At 31.8% G+C, this 16,375-nt stretch overlaps 1 pseudogene; it reads left to right on the top strand.

Annotated features, from left to right (window-relative positions):
- Nucleotides 1-1,077: 1,077 nt before the first annotated feature.
- LOC124836506 (receptor-like serine/threonine-protein kinase At4g25390 pseudogene) lies at nt 1,078-3,743 on the top strand (annotated as a pseudogene).
- The last annotated feature ends 12,632 nt before the right edge of the window (nt 3,744-16,375 follow it).

Below are 16,375 nucleotides of genomic sequence, written 5' to 3'. Positions count from 1 at the left end.
TAATAAATAAATAGATAATAGAAAGAGCACTATACAGAAAAAGATAAGAATTCACAGTTCTAAAGAAGGTCAAAGTCAGAATATAGAATGCGTAAGAAGTTTGAGTATTAAAAAAAAAAAAACTTATAGGAAACGTCTAATGTACGATTAGATTTTGATGTATACATCAAACTTGCACAATTGGTAGTATATTTTACAAGTTTTGTAAAATTAAAAATAAAACTATCTATTTATTCTTTTTTGTATATTATAACTTTATGCCTTTTCTTTTATTTAAATTGAAAGAAGTTCATTCCTTTTTGTGGTTTTCTTAAATTTTAACTGCCTTTAAAAGTTATTAGTATTCCAAATTCAACTCTTTTAACACGTTTTAGCAAAATTCAACTCTTTTCCACTGATACTTTTTCTGAATTAAAAGAAAATTATTTCATTATTTATTGAATACTTTTCAAAAAGTACATGCAAAATATTTTACATTTGCGGGAATTCATATATGTAATGGCCAATAAAATTATCTTATAAAATATAAATATAAATAAAATAAAAATATTTAAAAATAAATAAATTACGAGTTTATAGAAAATTGACAAATTTAAAGCTACTTAGTTTTATGAATTTAAAATAAAACATAAATTTATCAATAAAATTATGTCGTTATGCTTTCTTAAATATGCTTAACAGAAAAACTTTGTATCTAGTAGAGTTTTCATCAGATACTAATTTATGTTTGGGAGAGCTAAGTTTTACTCAGTAAAAGCTTATTATTTGAAAATAATAATTTTATACTAATGAATTGACTGAATGATGATTACATTTATCTTATAAAAAATATATTTTTCTTTCTTAAGTTAAACTGTGATTAAATTTAATTTTTTATAATACTTACAAGTAAAACATTAATGTATAAATTAAAAAGATTTTAAAAGATTTTATTAAATACTGTTTTTTAATTTATAAACTATATATTAGTTAAGTTAACTCAGCCATCATAAAACATTTTATTATATTAAGTAATCACATCAGAGTTAATAATAGTATTCTTTTCAAAACACAAAAAATAGTATCATAACGTCGATGTCTGACTCGCTATGCAAATTGGTATCGAAACAAAAGAAAAACAACCTCAGTCCAGCAAGAAACAGTCATCTCAACTCAACGTTGGACACAGATCACTTTGACACATTGCACTTTCATTCTACACACTCTTCTGCAGACACAGACACCGAACTCTTAACCACCAAACTCTTACTCTCATATACATACAAAACAAATTCACAAAATTCTCTCTATTCTTCTTCTTATTCTTCTCTTCATCTTCATCTCTTCACAACCACAAAACCATGAACAACCCATTCTCCAAGACAACTTGAATCCAACCCTCAAACAACATCTCCAACATGCCATCCCGACAACTCTCCACCTCATCAGACACACCGCCACATCATCATCACCACCACTTTTTCATACCTCTCCTCGCCGTCACCCTCTCAGCCTTCTCCCTCCTCCTTCTCTTCCTCTTCCTCTGCCTCCACCGTACCCTCACCCGCAAACGCACCGCCCACCCTCCTTCTCCTCCTCCTTCCTCTTCCCCCCCGCACCGCCTCTCCTTCTCCGTCCTCCGCCGCGCCACCAATTCCTTCTCCTCCCGCCTCGGCCACGGCGGCTTTGGTCCCGTATTCGCCGGCACCCTCGCCGGAGTCCCGGTCGCCGTCAAGCTCATGGACTCTGCCTCCTCCCACCAGGGAGAGCGGGAGTTCCACAACGAGCTCTTTTTCGCATCCAAGCTCCTCTCTCCCCACGTCATCACCGCCACGCACTTCTCCTCTGACCCCAAACGACGCCGCTTCCTCTTGGTCTACGAGCTCATGCAAAACGGCAACCTCCAAGACGCGCTTTTGCACCGCAAGTGCCCCGAACTCTCGAACTGGAACACCCGCTTCTCAATCATTCTCAACATAGCAAAAGGAATTCACTTTCTCCACTCCTGTGACCCCCCTGTTATCCACGGCGACATAAAGCCGAGTAACGTTTTGCTTGATAGGGATTTCTCTCCCAGAATTGGCGACTTCGGGTTAGCGAGGCTGAGCTCGGAGCCTCCGAGGTTTGAAATTGAGGTGCTGGAGTGTGGTAGTGTTAATAATGATGAAGAGAAGCGGAAGGTGAAGGAGGAGGAGGTTGAGGATTGCGGATCGGTGGCGAGTACTCACAGTGTTTTTATGGAAGAAAGTAGCTTGGGGGTGGAGCAATCTCCTTCGCCAGAGACTGCGGCGATGATGGCGATGACTTCGCCAGAGACGGGTTTGGCGGTGGCAGGGGCGTCGCCGGGGTTTGAGAAGGAGGATGCGAAGAAGATGAACGGGAAAGGGTTGAAGAGTAATTCGGTGAGGGATTGGTGGTGGAAGCATGAGAATGACGTTGGGAGTGGGGAGAGTAAGAAGGTTAAGGATTATGTGATGGAGTGGATTGGAAGGGATGTGAATAAGGAGAGGGTGAAGGGTGGAATTGAGTGTGGGGATGTGGAGATGGGAAAGGAGGAGGCCAAGAAGAAGAAGAAGAAGAGAAGGGTGAAGGAAATGGAATGGTGGGAGTCAATGGAAGAGGAGAACTTTGACGGGGTTGTGAAGGGGAAGAGAAAGACCGTGAGGGATTGGTGGAAAGATGAGTGTTTTGAGGAGAACGAAAAGAAGGATAAGAAGAAGAAGAAGAAGAAGAGGAAGGGTGGGGGTGTAAAGAGTGATAATATTGAGAATGGTGATGATTGGTGGGTGAGTGATGATGCATTGGATAAGAGGAAGGGAAAGAGTAGGAGCAGAAACAACCGTGGGAACATGGATTGGTGGATGGATGGATTGAGTGGTGAGTTATGGAGAGGAAGGAGGAATAACAGCTTTGATTCTGCAAGTGGGGAGATTCCAAAGAGTGGTGGTGTTAGCAGTACTCCTAGTATGAGGGGAACTGTGTGTTATGTGGCTCCTGAGTGTGGCTATGGTGGGGATGTGACAGAGAAGTCTGATGTGTATAGTTTTGGGGTATTGTTGCTTGTCATAATTTCTGGGCGGCGACCACTTCAAGTGAGTGGTTCGCCTTTGTCTGAGTTTCAGAGAGCGAATCTACTTTCCTGGGCACGCCATTGTGCACGAAATGGGAAGCTTTTAGAGTTGGTTGACGAGTCTCTGCAGTTGTTGGATAAAGAGCAGGCTCTTCTCTGCATCAAGGTGGCTTTGCTTTGTCTGCAGAAGTCACCTATTCGTCGTCCTTCATTGAAGGAGGTTGTGGGAATTCTCAGTGGGATGTTGGAACCACCCCAATTGCCTGTTGAGTACTCTCCTTCAACCCCTTCTCGCTACCCTTTCAAGTCTAGGAGAAAAGGAACGTAATTTTCTCCTTCTCATATCAGATAACACAATTTCATTACACGTTAAACTAGTATACTCGCAGTGGCAGTTTACCCATGACAGAAAAAAAATGTATAGGGATTTAGGAACCACTATGGTCCTAGTTCTTTCAGTTTTCTTTCTTCTGATACCATCGTGGATCAGTAGTGTTTGATCTTTGTACATTAGATTTACATACTTGAGATATTTTTTCATACTGACTTATAGGCATTCCTTGAGTGATGTTCATCTTTTGGTATACCATGGCCTATGTTTTCGTTGTGAGGACTGAGGTCATCTTTGTAGTTTGCAATGTAGATTTTGGAAATGAAATAGTAACATATTTTTTTACTACACAAGTTATTCTTTTGTTGTGCTTGTGGTCCATTACTGTTTACTGCTTTTGTAGAATTTGTCTCGGCTTTACAGTTTGTATTCCTAGGTTGAAGAGCCATGCTGGTAATACCAGTTGTAAGCGAAAATCGGAATTTAAAATGGTTAAATTCTTTGAAGCAGAATCTTTGTATAAGCTTTTCTCATGTGATTGTGTTAATGGTTGTAATAGTAGAACAGGGGCACTCTTGTCCAAAGATACTGTCTTTGGGAAGTACGACCGAGTACTATAAAGAAAATTCTTATATTTGTTAAGAGGAGGAGTTTAAGTAAACCTTAATTTTACGTTTACTATATATATTATAAACCGATTTTATCTTATCAAATACTTTCAACCATAATAATATTTTATTACATGCTAAATCTCGGATTGGGTATTTATTGTCAAAAAAATTGTTGACAAAATGATGACGTGAGAGGTGTTGTTGGGCACTGAAGGAAGGGGTTGAATGAATAAATAGGTTGACTGATAATCGATTATGTCTCGTATGGTAAAATTATTTCACTTTGGGTAATAATTATGTTCATTTCAATATGCATTGAGTGCAACAAAATGGAAATGAATGTCCAAAATATTAACTCAGATAGCATGCAAAATCAGTGAATATCTCAACCAATTACTTTGTAAAACATATTGCTGACATGAACTTGGTTCATGCATAATTAGATTTGGTTTTGCTACTAGATTAATTGCGTTTGAGTATTACAATTTCATTTCCAGATCAAATTTAACGATTACAACTTTTCTTTTTTCAATATTAAAATAATTACATCATGTTCAATATTTCATTACTTCATTCAAACATTCACATCAAGGCATACGAGTCCTAATCCCTTAGCAACTAGTTCTAAATTAATATATTAAAATGCTAATCCCTTAGTCAATTTAACATACAATTTGCATTAAGTCCGATGTTAAGAATGATCAAGTTATTGAGTCTATCCCTAGATCCCAATCACTTAATTGCTCTATCTACGTTCATGTTCAAAGTTACTTTCCAGTAATCAAAGACATTCAAATAACATTATATTTTCATAATAAATTCAAGAAAGAGCATATGAACGAACAACGATATATTGAACAGGAAAATTACAGTGAGTTCATTACATCCAATCCCAACGAAAGAGAAATTTAACTACTCCTAATCATCTAAAACGTACACATTTGAAGCAATCCCTTGCAACAATGGTGTCTTGATGCCTTGGAGCAGTCTCTGGAAGTTCCTTAAGATGTTTTCGTTTCTTTCTTTTGTCTGGAACTTCTGTTCGAAGGGAATGTTTCTGTGGCTCTGTCACGTCTTTTAAAGCCACTTAAATTCATTAATTCGCTTAGTGCACATGTACTGGTGCGCTATGCGAATTTTCTTAACTGCTGTATTTTAACTGATGTTATTCGCTCAGCGCACAGGTACTGGTGCGCTATGCGAATTTTCTTTTTCTGGCAGTGCGAATTTTGGCTTTCACTTTGCGAAAATTGGCTGACAGAGTCTAAATAATATATCATTTCCTGTACAATATTTTACATAACAATCTACTACTTATTACAACTTTTCAACGAGGAACAACATGAAAAATTACAAGATTGAGTTCATTTATAAGTATAAAAACAACTCTTTTTCACACTTATCAACTCCCCCAAACTTGAACTATTTCATGCCCTCATGAAATCACATAAGAAAATGAACATCACAATAGACATTTGACATTTTGATAAAATGACTCTGCACATCAGAATAATCATATGCATTCCCAAAGATTTCAAACAAGTATGACATGGTGCATCACTCATAAAATCATCTGTGCATAGAATATAAACAACCAGATCAGCATTTATCATTACTCACACTCAAGTGTTTGTCCTCTCATGACAGTAGAATTGACATAGAACTTCATTAGCTTTTGCATTTCATTTGATTCACACAATCCACACACTATTGGTTAAGTCCAAAGGTCTTTTCAGGTTAAAGCTTGGCTTGGCTAGAAAAAGAATAATGGTTTTTCTTGGATTCAAAGACACCTATTAAGAAGAGAACAACTTCAATTCCCAATCCAGTACTCAAATCCCAAAATATAGCATTCATCACATACCATTTTCTTTCACAGCTCAACCTTTTCTTTCATTTTGAGCTTTTTTTTTTCATATTTTTTTTATTGATCTTTTCTTTCCACAAACTTGAATTCAACCTTAACCTCTTTTAAAACATAATACATGTTCTCTTCTAGGGTGTAAGGTAGGATATCATCTAATAGGCTCAAGGTGGAAGGAAAAAATTTTCAAGGCTCAAAAAGGTTCACAAATGTATCACAGTGTCTAAAGGTTGGCTATCTGGCCAAGTGGCTATATAATCAATAATAAATAGGGCCTTTTCATCCTTAACCAAAACGTGTGTGTATACGTAGAATTAAAATCATGCAAAAACCAATTCCATATCTAGACAACTCAATATCTCTCAATCAATATATGCTCTCAACACTCACAGATCTGGTCATACATACTCACACACAAATAAAAATATATGAAGCACATTGCAACCACAGTCATATGTGTTATCATTTTCAAGAATCACATCGACTTAATCAAGACAATGCATAATCATTAAATCACAAAGTCACATGTCTTTACAACTAACACATAGTTCAAAACATATTACAAAACATAAATAACATAACTAAACATTGAAGATAACTCCATCTGCACCTGCACTTGCAAAAGTAACATAGAGAGAAGTGAAATAGAAAAATAAAATAAAAACACAAACAAAGAAATAAGGAAAAGAAGAAAAAAAAATTACAGAACATGAGCACACCAACCAAACAACAATTCCAATATGCAAAATGATTGAAATGGATTTCCTAAATAACCTCACTCAGATCCCTCTTGTTGCAAGATCACTTAGTACTCCCCTTTCAGCTGTTGGAATCCCATCCCTAGGATCTTCCAACAACTAGAAACATCTGTAGGCAAACTGCATAAAGAAATTCAAACAAAAAGAGACATACAATTGGCAAAGAATTCCACTTTCCCTGTTTTCTGAAGTTAGAACACTCAGATCCCTCTTGTTGTGCCTACCTAAGTATGACAAACCCTCACCCAATCCCTTGGTGTAAGAAGTCCATCAAACTTGCCTTAAGTTCCAAAACAGTGAATCCAAACACACAACCCCATCCCTGGTGATTTGCACATCTAGTTTGATTTAGTTAGTTCTGTTACTGAAATCTCATTCCTAAGAACTTTCAATAACAACATCAAGCTTTAAAGCGTACCCCGAGACAGGCATTAAGTTCAAACTAAATCAATGGAAAGTCTTAAAATACTAAAGCCAACTGCATACCCAACAACATTAAAAAGGAAAATTCACAACAAAGTCTAAAAGAGTCATAAATGCCCAAATTGCCTTGTGTTGGAACACAAGTCCCCGGCAACGGCGCCAAAAACTTGATAACTTTTTGGCAAGTATACCAAATCGTTCCAAGTAATATAGAGTAAGTTCAAAGTATCGTTCTCCCAAGGGACTTGTGCAACACATGACAATTCTTTCTTTTATAATTCAATTAGACATCAAAGTGTACAAAAAACACATGAAACTCTTTTTGGTATTTTTATCAAACAGTTGGTGTGCAAAGAATTTATATTTAAAGAAACTTCGTTGGAATTGGGTTTCATGAATCATATGAATATAAAACTCTGTTCAATATTTCATTACTTCATTCAAACATTCACATCAAGGCATACTAGTCCTAATCCCTTAGCAACTAGTTCTAAATTAATATATTAAAATGCTAATCCCTTAGTCAATTTAACATACAATTTGCATTAAGTCCGATGTTAAGAATGATCAAGTTATTGAGTCTATCCCTAGATCCCAATCACTTAATTGCTCTATCTACGTTCATGTTCAAAGTTACTTTCCAGTAATCAAAGACATTCAAATAACATTATATTTTCATACAATGATAATAAATTCAAGAAAGAGCATATGAACGAACAACGATATATTGAACAGGAAAATTACAGTGAGTTCATTACATCCAATCCCAACGAAAGAGAAATTTAACTACTCCTAATCATCTAAAACGTACACATTTGAAGCAATCCCTTGCAACAATGGTGTCTTGATGCCTTGGAGCAGTCTCTGGAAGTTCCTTAAGATGTTTTCGTTTCTTTCTTTTGTCTGGAACTTCTGTTCGAAGGGAATGTTTCTGTCGCTCTGTCACGTCTTTTAAAGCCACTTAAATTCATTAATTCGCTTAGCGTACATGTACTGGTGCGCTATGCGAATTTTCTTAACTGCTGTATTTTAACTGATGTTATTCGCTCAGCGCACAGGTACTGGTGCGCTATGCGAATTTCCTTTTTCTGGCAGTGCAAATTTTGGCTTTCACTTTGCGAAAATTGGCTGACAGAGTCTAAATAATATATCATTTCCTGTACAATATTTTACATAACAATCTACTGCCTATTACAACTTTTCAACGAGAAACAACATGAAAAATTACAAGATTGAGTTCATTTATAAGTATAAAAACAACTCTTTTTCACACTTATCAGAATAACAAATTAATCGGTTCTCATAGCCAAATTTATCTTCATTTTTTAACTTGAGTATAGGACACAACAACAGATAGGTTGATATCTACTCCATTTTTATGTCTGTCTTCGTTTACATATTATTTTTAATTATTAAAATATTTTTAATTTATTAGGTAATATGAACAACTTATATTAATTTTTCTTTAATCTTTAATTTTATAACTCACTTCAAAAGAAATATTTTATTATTTTTACCTTTTTTCTATAATTATTTCATCTTTATCCAATAATTATTTAATATTCTTATATTTATATAATTATATTTTCTTTCTTGATATTCGATATTAAAAAATATATTTTCCCTTTTAAAATTAAATATTTAATAATATATTCTTTTATATTGATTTTTATTTTTTGTAAAAATTATTTAATTAATATTTAGGATAGATAAAAGTATTGGGTCTTGATAAATTATTTTGAGGGCTAAAGTAACATTTTTCAACCAAACACAATTTTAATGTATAATCTAGAGATAAAGTTTCTATAGTTTATTTTCTACGCACAAAATAATTGGACAAGTTTTGCTAAGTTTTGCTTCTTCCTCTCATTTATGAGAAAAAAATACATAAATAATTTTCAAATACAAAAATCCAACTAACTATTGATATGCTTGTTAAACTTTTATTGATACAATAACTTCTAATCGATTGTACTATAAATAATTTGGCGTACTTGTCAATAGGTCACATAGATGAATAATTCTTTTAAAACTTATATTGTGTGATTTTAAGGATTTTGAGCTTAAGCTCTATGGATATAAAATTTCAACCCCAAGTTTTTTTCTATCATGGTTACGGTGAACACCATTAGTAATTGAAGTTTTTTCAAAGATGAAAATAGTGTCAATTATAGGGAACAACAAAGATGGTTCGTGATAAGGGATGATCGACATATGTGACGCTTTGATGGAATCTAAAAGCTTCACCAATGGAATGAGAAGAAAGAAACTTGTAGTCCACACTAAGGATACTAATGTGAGATGGAAGAAGAGAAAAAAAAGAATAAAGTTTCTTAATGGCTTTGAAAAGAGATTATATTAGATCTAATATATCGTATAATAAATTGATTCTTAACCCTAACAGATCTAATATTTTTCAGTATTTATAAAATTGCTACCACATTTTTAATTAAATCGATTTTTAATTAAATCGATTTTTAATTAAATCGGATATCTCTTTTAATATTTTTATTTTATACATAATGTAACAGAGATAAATTCGGATTTTCAATATAAAAAAAATCGAAAATCTATGTTTTTGATAGATGTCAAGAGTTTAAATATGGGTAGTTATGGATTTAACAAGTACATTGTATTCTTATATTTATATTTGATTGTGTTTGCTCAGAAAATCCTAAGACTTCTTGAAAAATTGTATTAAAAATGATTATTTTTCTTTTCATGCATCAATTAAATAACAAATTGAGGTAACGTAGCTCACTACACAGTCCAATGAACAAACTGTATAATTATAATCTTATGTTTATCATTTTTCTTATAATCACTGAGGTAGTGTGCAATTGTAAATTTTGAAACGCGAAGATCCAAATCCTGGATTGAGACAAAGATAATGTCACTATTCGTAGACATGATTAATCGTCATTTTGTTAAACAGCAAAACTAGGTTTAGAAGAAAAATTATCAAATACATGTTGCATCAATCACAAGTTTTCTTGTTTCATTCGGTACAAAGAAACTCGGAGACCCCAAGAGAGAAAAGTCAAACAACAATACTACGTCACATAAAACAATTGCATTATCCAATTGAAAGATTGTCTCAAGCCCCATTAAATATTTATGTTTTCTGTTGAAATTCACAATAACAATTTGTTTCTATTTTAAAAAAAAATATTTCCATTGTTCTGTTGGGATTAATATCGGTATTTATTTTCTCAAAAATAAAATTTAATGAAAAACTAAGAGTTTTAGTAGTAAATTGGGGGTGTCACTAGCAATAACCTGTCATTCTACCTTATTGGGACTCCATTTATATGGAGGCTATTGCTTTCTGTATCACATAATTATTGACTGTACTCAACATTAATATAAAAAATACTCAAAAACCTTCATTATGGCATTACTGTATCACACTATCATTACTGTTGTTGTCACTCACTGTACCACTGCTGTACAGAAAGAAGAACACAAGGGAAGGTTGCAGAGGAAGATGAGAGAAAATGTGGAAAATAACTCGTTTTAGAAAGTTATTTTTAGAATATATTTTATGTGCTTTGAAATGTTCTTTTTAAACATAGGGGTATTTCAGAAAACTCATTTAAGAAGATATTAAAATATTCCATAAGTTTATTCCAGAAATCACATTCCAAAAAACTTGTTCCAATTGTATTTCATGCGTTTCGGCAATTCTGTTTTGAAAATGTCATTCTCAAAATTTTATTTCGAAAATTATATTATGAAAATCACATTTTGGAAATCCATTCGAAAAATTCGTGAAAGCTTTTTCCAAAACATGTATTCTGTAACTATTTTACGAATCGTGAGGTGCAGAAAGTAAAAGGCTTTTGTGGATGATTATAGGGTGGTAGTTTTCGTATTTTAAAGACACATACATATTTATTTTAGGGTTAAATATGTTTTTATCCCTTAATTTTTAGTGAAATATGAAATTAGTCCCTCTTCAAAACTTTGGCCTAATTTAGTCCCCAAATTTTAAAAATGTGTGAATTTAGTCTTTTTAACTAAATTTTGTTAGGTTTATTTGATGTTTCAAGTGCGTTTCATGATAGCATTTGAGTTGTTTATACCATTTGACACATTTTTGCTTCAATGTTAACTGAGAAATGCGTTTGAAACATCAAATAAAGTTAACAAAATTTGGTTAAAATGACTAAATTCACACATTTCTAAAGTTTGGGGACTAAATTAGTCCAAAGTTTTGAAGAGGGACTAATTCCAATTTTCACTAAAAGTTAAGAGATAAAAAATATATTAAACCCTTTATTTTATTATGGGTAATATTTAATAGGTTTATAAAGATGTGTTTATATTATTTAATATCTTTATCTTTATATTTTGAATATATATATATATATATATATATATATATATATATATATATATATATATATATATATATTACTATAGGTAATATTTCATGGTAATCTTCGAGTATGAGTTCGCGTGTAATTTTTTTTATTTACATGTGTTAAGTGTTTATTTTGTGATTTGAGGTGCTTAATAAACAATATAAAACATAGTTGGATTAAGTTTTCTTTAAGTTTTCTTTTAGTGTATCTTTTTGTTATATCTTCAACAATATATTGATTTTTTCATATATTACAAAAATAATTAAATATTTTAAAACATTAAAATTTAATATATTTTAAAAACATAACAAGTTAAAATATCAACTGAAAATTCAAATTAGGCAACGGAAAGTATAAACAATATCAAATATTTTGGAGCAAGAATCTTATTTTCAAGGAAATTGTGATAATAATTTGACCTAGAAATTAAGCCACTTTTAAACACCATGAAAGAGTGTTTGTTGTTAAGATATGTCAAATATTCTATTAGTAAATATTAGACAATCAAATATTGTATCAGCTATAATTTAGGCATTATTAATAGATGAAGAATTATAGGACCTTGTATATGTACATGGTACGTCAGAATTTATTTTATAAACCTTTTTATATGGTATTAGAGCTAAACACTAACATCCTCTATCTCCTTCCAATAAAACTCAATCAGAGAGATGAATTCCAACTTTCGCTGCTTTCAAGATCTATATTTCTACTAGTGTCGGATTTGTGACCAAGTTAGGTATATCTAACCCTACTCTTAATCTTTCTGTTGTTACTAGGGTAGTAATTGGATAATTGATTCAGGTGCTACTCATCATATGATTTGTGATCTCATAAATTGACTATTTTTTTCCCTAATTGTTCTAAAAATGTTATTATTAATGTGAATGGGTCTCATATCCTATTGAAGTATAGCTACTATATTTCTCTCACCCTTCTTATCGATTCCTGATGTTTTATTTATTCCTACATTGAACTGTAATCTTCTCTCTGTTAGCAAGTTAGCCAAATCACATTTTTGTGTTACCTCGTTTTACCCAACCTATTGTCTTTTTCATAACATCCATTTTAAGGAGAAGATTGCTAGTAGTAGAGATAGAGTGAAGGGTTGTATTATCTTGAAAATATCTCACAACAAACTCATAAAGGAGTGTTAGTTTATCTTGCGAATGAACATATACAAGATAAAAACAAAAAGGAAAATTGGTTATGGCATAGATGGTTGAGACATCCCTCTTTTGGTTATCTGAAAAAAATATTTCCATCATTATTTTATAAATGCAATATTTCTAATTTTCTTTGTGAAACTTATGTAATGACAAAAAGTCATTGTGTTGTGTTTCCTTTTAGCAAAAAAAAAAACCGATATTTATTTTTCATTAATTCACACAGATGTTTGAGGCCTTGCCTCACAATCTACACATAGTGGGAAAAAAAGGTTTATCAGTTTTGTTGATAATTATACTAGGATAACCTAAAGGCATCTTGCATTAAGCTACATGTGATGCAATGTGCTTTTATAGTTCATGAACTCTATTAATTCAGTCTTAACGTATTCCCCTCTATTGTCTGATTGAATGACCTTAATATATGTGTTGAATTCTGTAACGATTATATGATGGAAGGAAGAAACCACATCACACACATCACTTTTATGTTTAAACAAATACATTTAGGTTACTCTAGTACAATCATCAACAAAAGTGATCAACAATTTTTTTTCATTATGTGTAAATTGTGGGACAAAATCCCAAACATTTGTGTGAATTAATGAAAAAGAAAAATCATTTTTTTACTGCTTAAAGGCAATACAACATGATGACTTTTTGCCATCACACAAGTTTCACACAAAAAAAAATCAGAAATATTGCATTTATGAAAAAATGATGGAAATAATTTTTTAGATAACCAAAAGAGGGATGTCTCAATTGTTTATGCCATAACCAAATTTCCTTTTTGTTTTTATATTGTATTTGCTCATTCGCAGGACAAGTCAAAACTCCTTTATAGGTTTGTTGTGAAACATTTTCAAGATAATACAGTCCTTCATTTTCTCTATCTTTGCCAATCTTTTCCTTGGAATGGATGTTCTAAAAAATATAATGGGTTGGGTAAAACGAGGCAACACAAGAATGTGATTTGGTTAACTTGCTGATGGAAACATCAGGAATCAATAAGGAGTGTAAGAGGAATATAATATCTATACTTTCGATAGGAGATGAGACCCCATTGGCATTAATAATAATGTTTTATAACAATTAGTGGAAATATGACTAAATTTATGAGAATAACAAGTCATATGATCAGTAGCATCCGAATCAATTATCCAATCACTATTCCTCGTAACAGCAAAAACACTAAGAGGAGAATTAGATATACCTGATTTTGTCACAAATCCGGCAATAGTACAAATATGACTCTTGGAAGTAGCTTCTACCTTGGTATTGAGAGTAGTTTTGCCTTTTGGATGCCAATCTAGATAGCCATGGAGTTTAAAACATGTCTCCATGACATGATTATCCCCATTGTAGTGGTACACTTGCATATTTCGTTCTTTGGAAACTTCTTACCAGTAAAGTCAGTCTTCATAGTAGACTAACTGTCAAGCATATATAGCCCCTAAGCAGTTTGCCTCGGCACAAACAATTGCATAAACTAATTGAACATTAGGAAGGGGGTGGTAACAAGGATACGACCACCACATTTAAATGTGTATCCAGGCCAACCAAAAAGACCTAAACGCGTTAAGAATTAATCATGTTGTTAAACTTCTCAACATCTTTAGGACATTCCATGGTATAATTCGTTATAGTATCATACTCCAGCCATATTCTTTGCAATTTACCAAAATATGTAATAACAGATCCTCCATTTTACCGAGTAGAGATTACCTCACGATACAATTGATATTATTGGGACACATCCTGGTTGACTAAGTATGTTTGCTGAATAGTGTCCCAGATGTCCTTTCCATAGTTCAGCGAATAAAGAGGGATATTATTTCTTTCATCATGGAGTCCAGAAGCCAAGACTTGACTAGACAATTTTCTTCTTCCAATGCTTCATATTCATCAAATTTCTTGTTTTCTGATGCAGCCTTTGTTCGAGAGATGTAACCCCAGCGTTTTTTGCCTCTGATATTCTTCTGTACGTTCAACGACCACTCAACATAGTTGGTGTAGTCAAGTCGTTCAAGGGTAAGTAATTCGTGCATATGAGTAGTAGCGTAATTCCTAAAATTATGTTTCTCTAATTAATTTTTATTAGAAGAAACCATCATAAATATTCAATGAACATGGTAGAGGATGTCTTACACTCTGTGCATAATTTATTTTGTAAGCTAATTTTAAGATTAAATTAAATTTATACTTGTATATTTTATACTTGTTACACATGTTATTTCTTATGAAGCCAATAATAAATACTTAACCTATGATGTGTATATATATATATATATATATATATATATATATATATATTTTTTTGTGGGTATTTAGTGTAGAGTTATTTTTTAATTTTAAGTGACATATTTTGTAATTATTTTTGTTTTTTTGTAAATAATAACATCTTTCAAAAGTTGATTTTTTTTAAACATTTTTTATTATCCTATATTATTGTGGGTTATGTACGATTTAACTTTCAAGTAATTTTAGTTTGTAAATTGTAATTTCCGTACTAAATTCACCTATTAGTTTTTATACTCTTAAAAATCTAACTACGTACTTTCCAAGAAATTTTTACTTTAAGAGTTTGAAATGGTTTATGCTTATTATTTCTAGCAACATGCGAGACTCCTATAGAGCATATGCATATGGAAGTATTTAAAGATGAATTAATTCCTGCCTTCAAGTTAACTTTGTAAACTAATATTTAGCTAACACTTTATATTCTATAATAGTAATAAATTGATGGTTTCTATCGATCTTTTTATAATTTTGATGAAAAAATAAGATTAAATATATATTTGTATTCATTGTAAATATCTTAATTTTAGTTTTGAAATCTCAAAAATTGTGTTATTATAGTTTTATGAATTTAAAATTTTAAAATATAGTAATTTAATTTTTAGATATATGTAACATGCATATAATCATAATTATTAATATAAAAGTAATAATCAAAATGATACATTTAATTGTAAACCGATAATAAACAAGTAATGATAAGTACTACTTTAAAAGAATTAAAATTTATGACAACAATTTTTTAAATTAAAATTGGATTTAACTATATTTAACAGGAATTTGAAATATATTTCATCCAAAAAATATATAAGATCATGGTATATGTTAAGATATTCCCAAGTATTATATATATATATATATATATATATATATATATATATATATATATATATATATATATATATATATATATATATAATGTAAGATTTTCTCTACCTAATTCTTACCAATTCCTAATTACAGAAAACTGTCATGACACAAATCATTGTTTGGGGTGTAAATTCACCATAAAGAAAAATGAGAAAGCTCACAGCAAGCATATAAGAATATAATATATTTTTTCTTATTTTCAAAATGTTATTTCTATGATCATTGTCAAAACTAATTATAATGAGAAAAAAAAATTCTTATTACGTGTTAAAATTACTTCTATGACTCTTACCAAGTGAAAATTAAAGTAAATATAAACATTGTGGAGTTATATATATCTATTTTCATATCAGTAAAACTATAGGCTATCAGATTATCAATGTAAAGCCACGTACAATGACCACCCTGATTCTTTTTTTTCTTATTTCTATGCCAATAAGGTAAAAAATACGTGTTCGTCCAACGGTTCAAGCAAATCAATGAATTTCTAAAGCTAAAGATTCAAAGAATAAAAATACTAGAAAAAGCAATACATGATCATCACCTGAAGTTTGCCATGCATTTTCAGGCAGATACAATTGCTGTTCATTTCTGTATCTGTTAATCTAAAAGGCAGCATGGCATAACCCTCAAAAAAA

Source organism: Vigna umbellata, chromosome 4, assembly GCF_029865625.1.
Source record: "Vigna umbellata cultivar VRB3 chromosome 4, Vumbellata_1.0, whole genome shotgun sequence".
Taxonomy (NCBI): Eukaryota; Viridiplantae; Streptophyta; class Magnoliopsida; order Fabales; family Fabaceae; genus Vigna; species Vigna umbellata.
The sequence above is the reverse complement of the archived record's forward strand: the minus strand, read 5'-3'. Positions and strand labels throughout refer to the sequence as shown.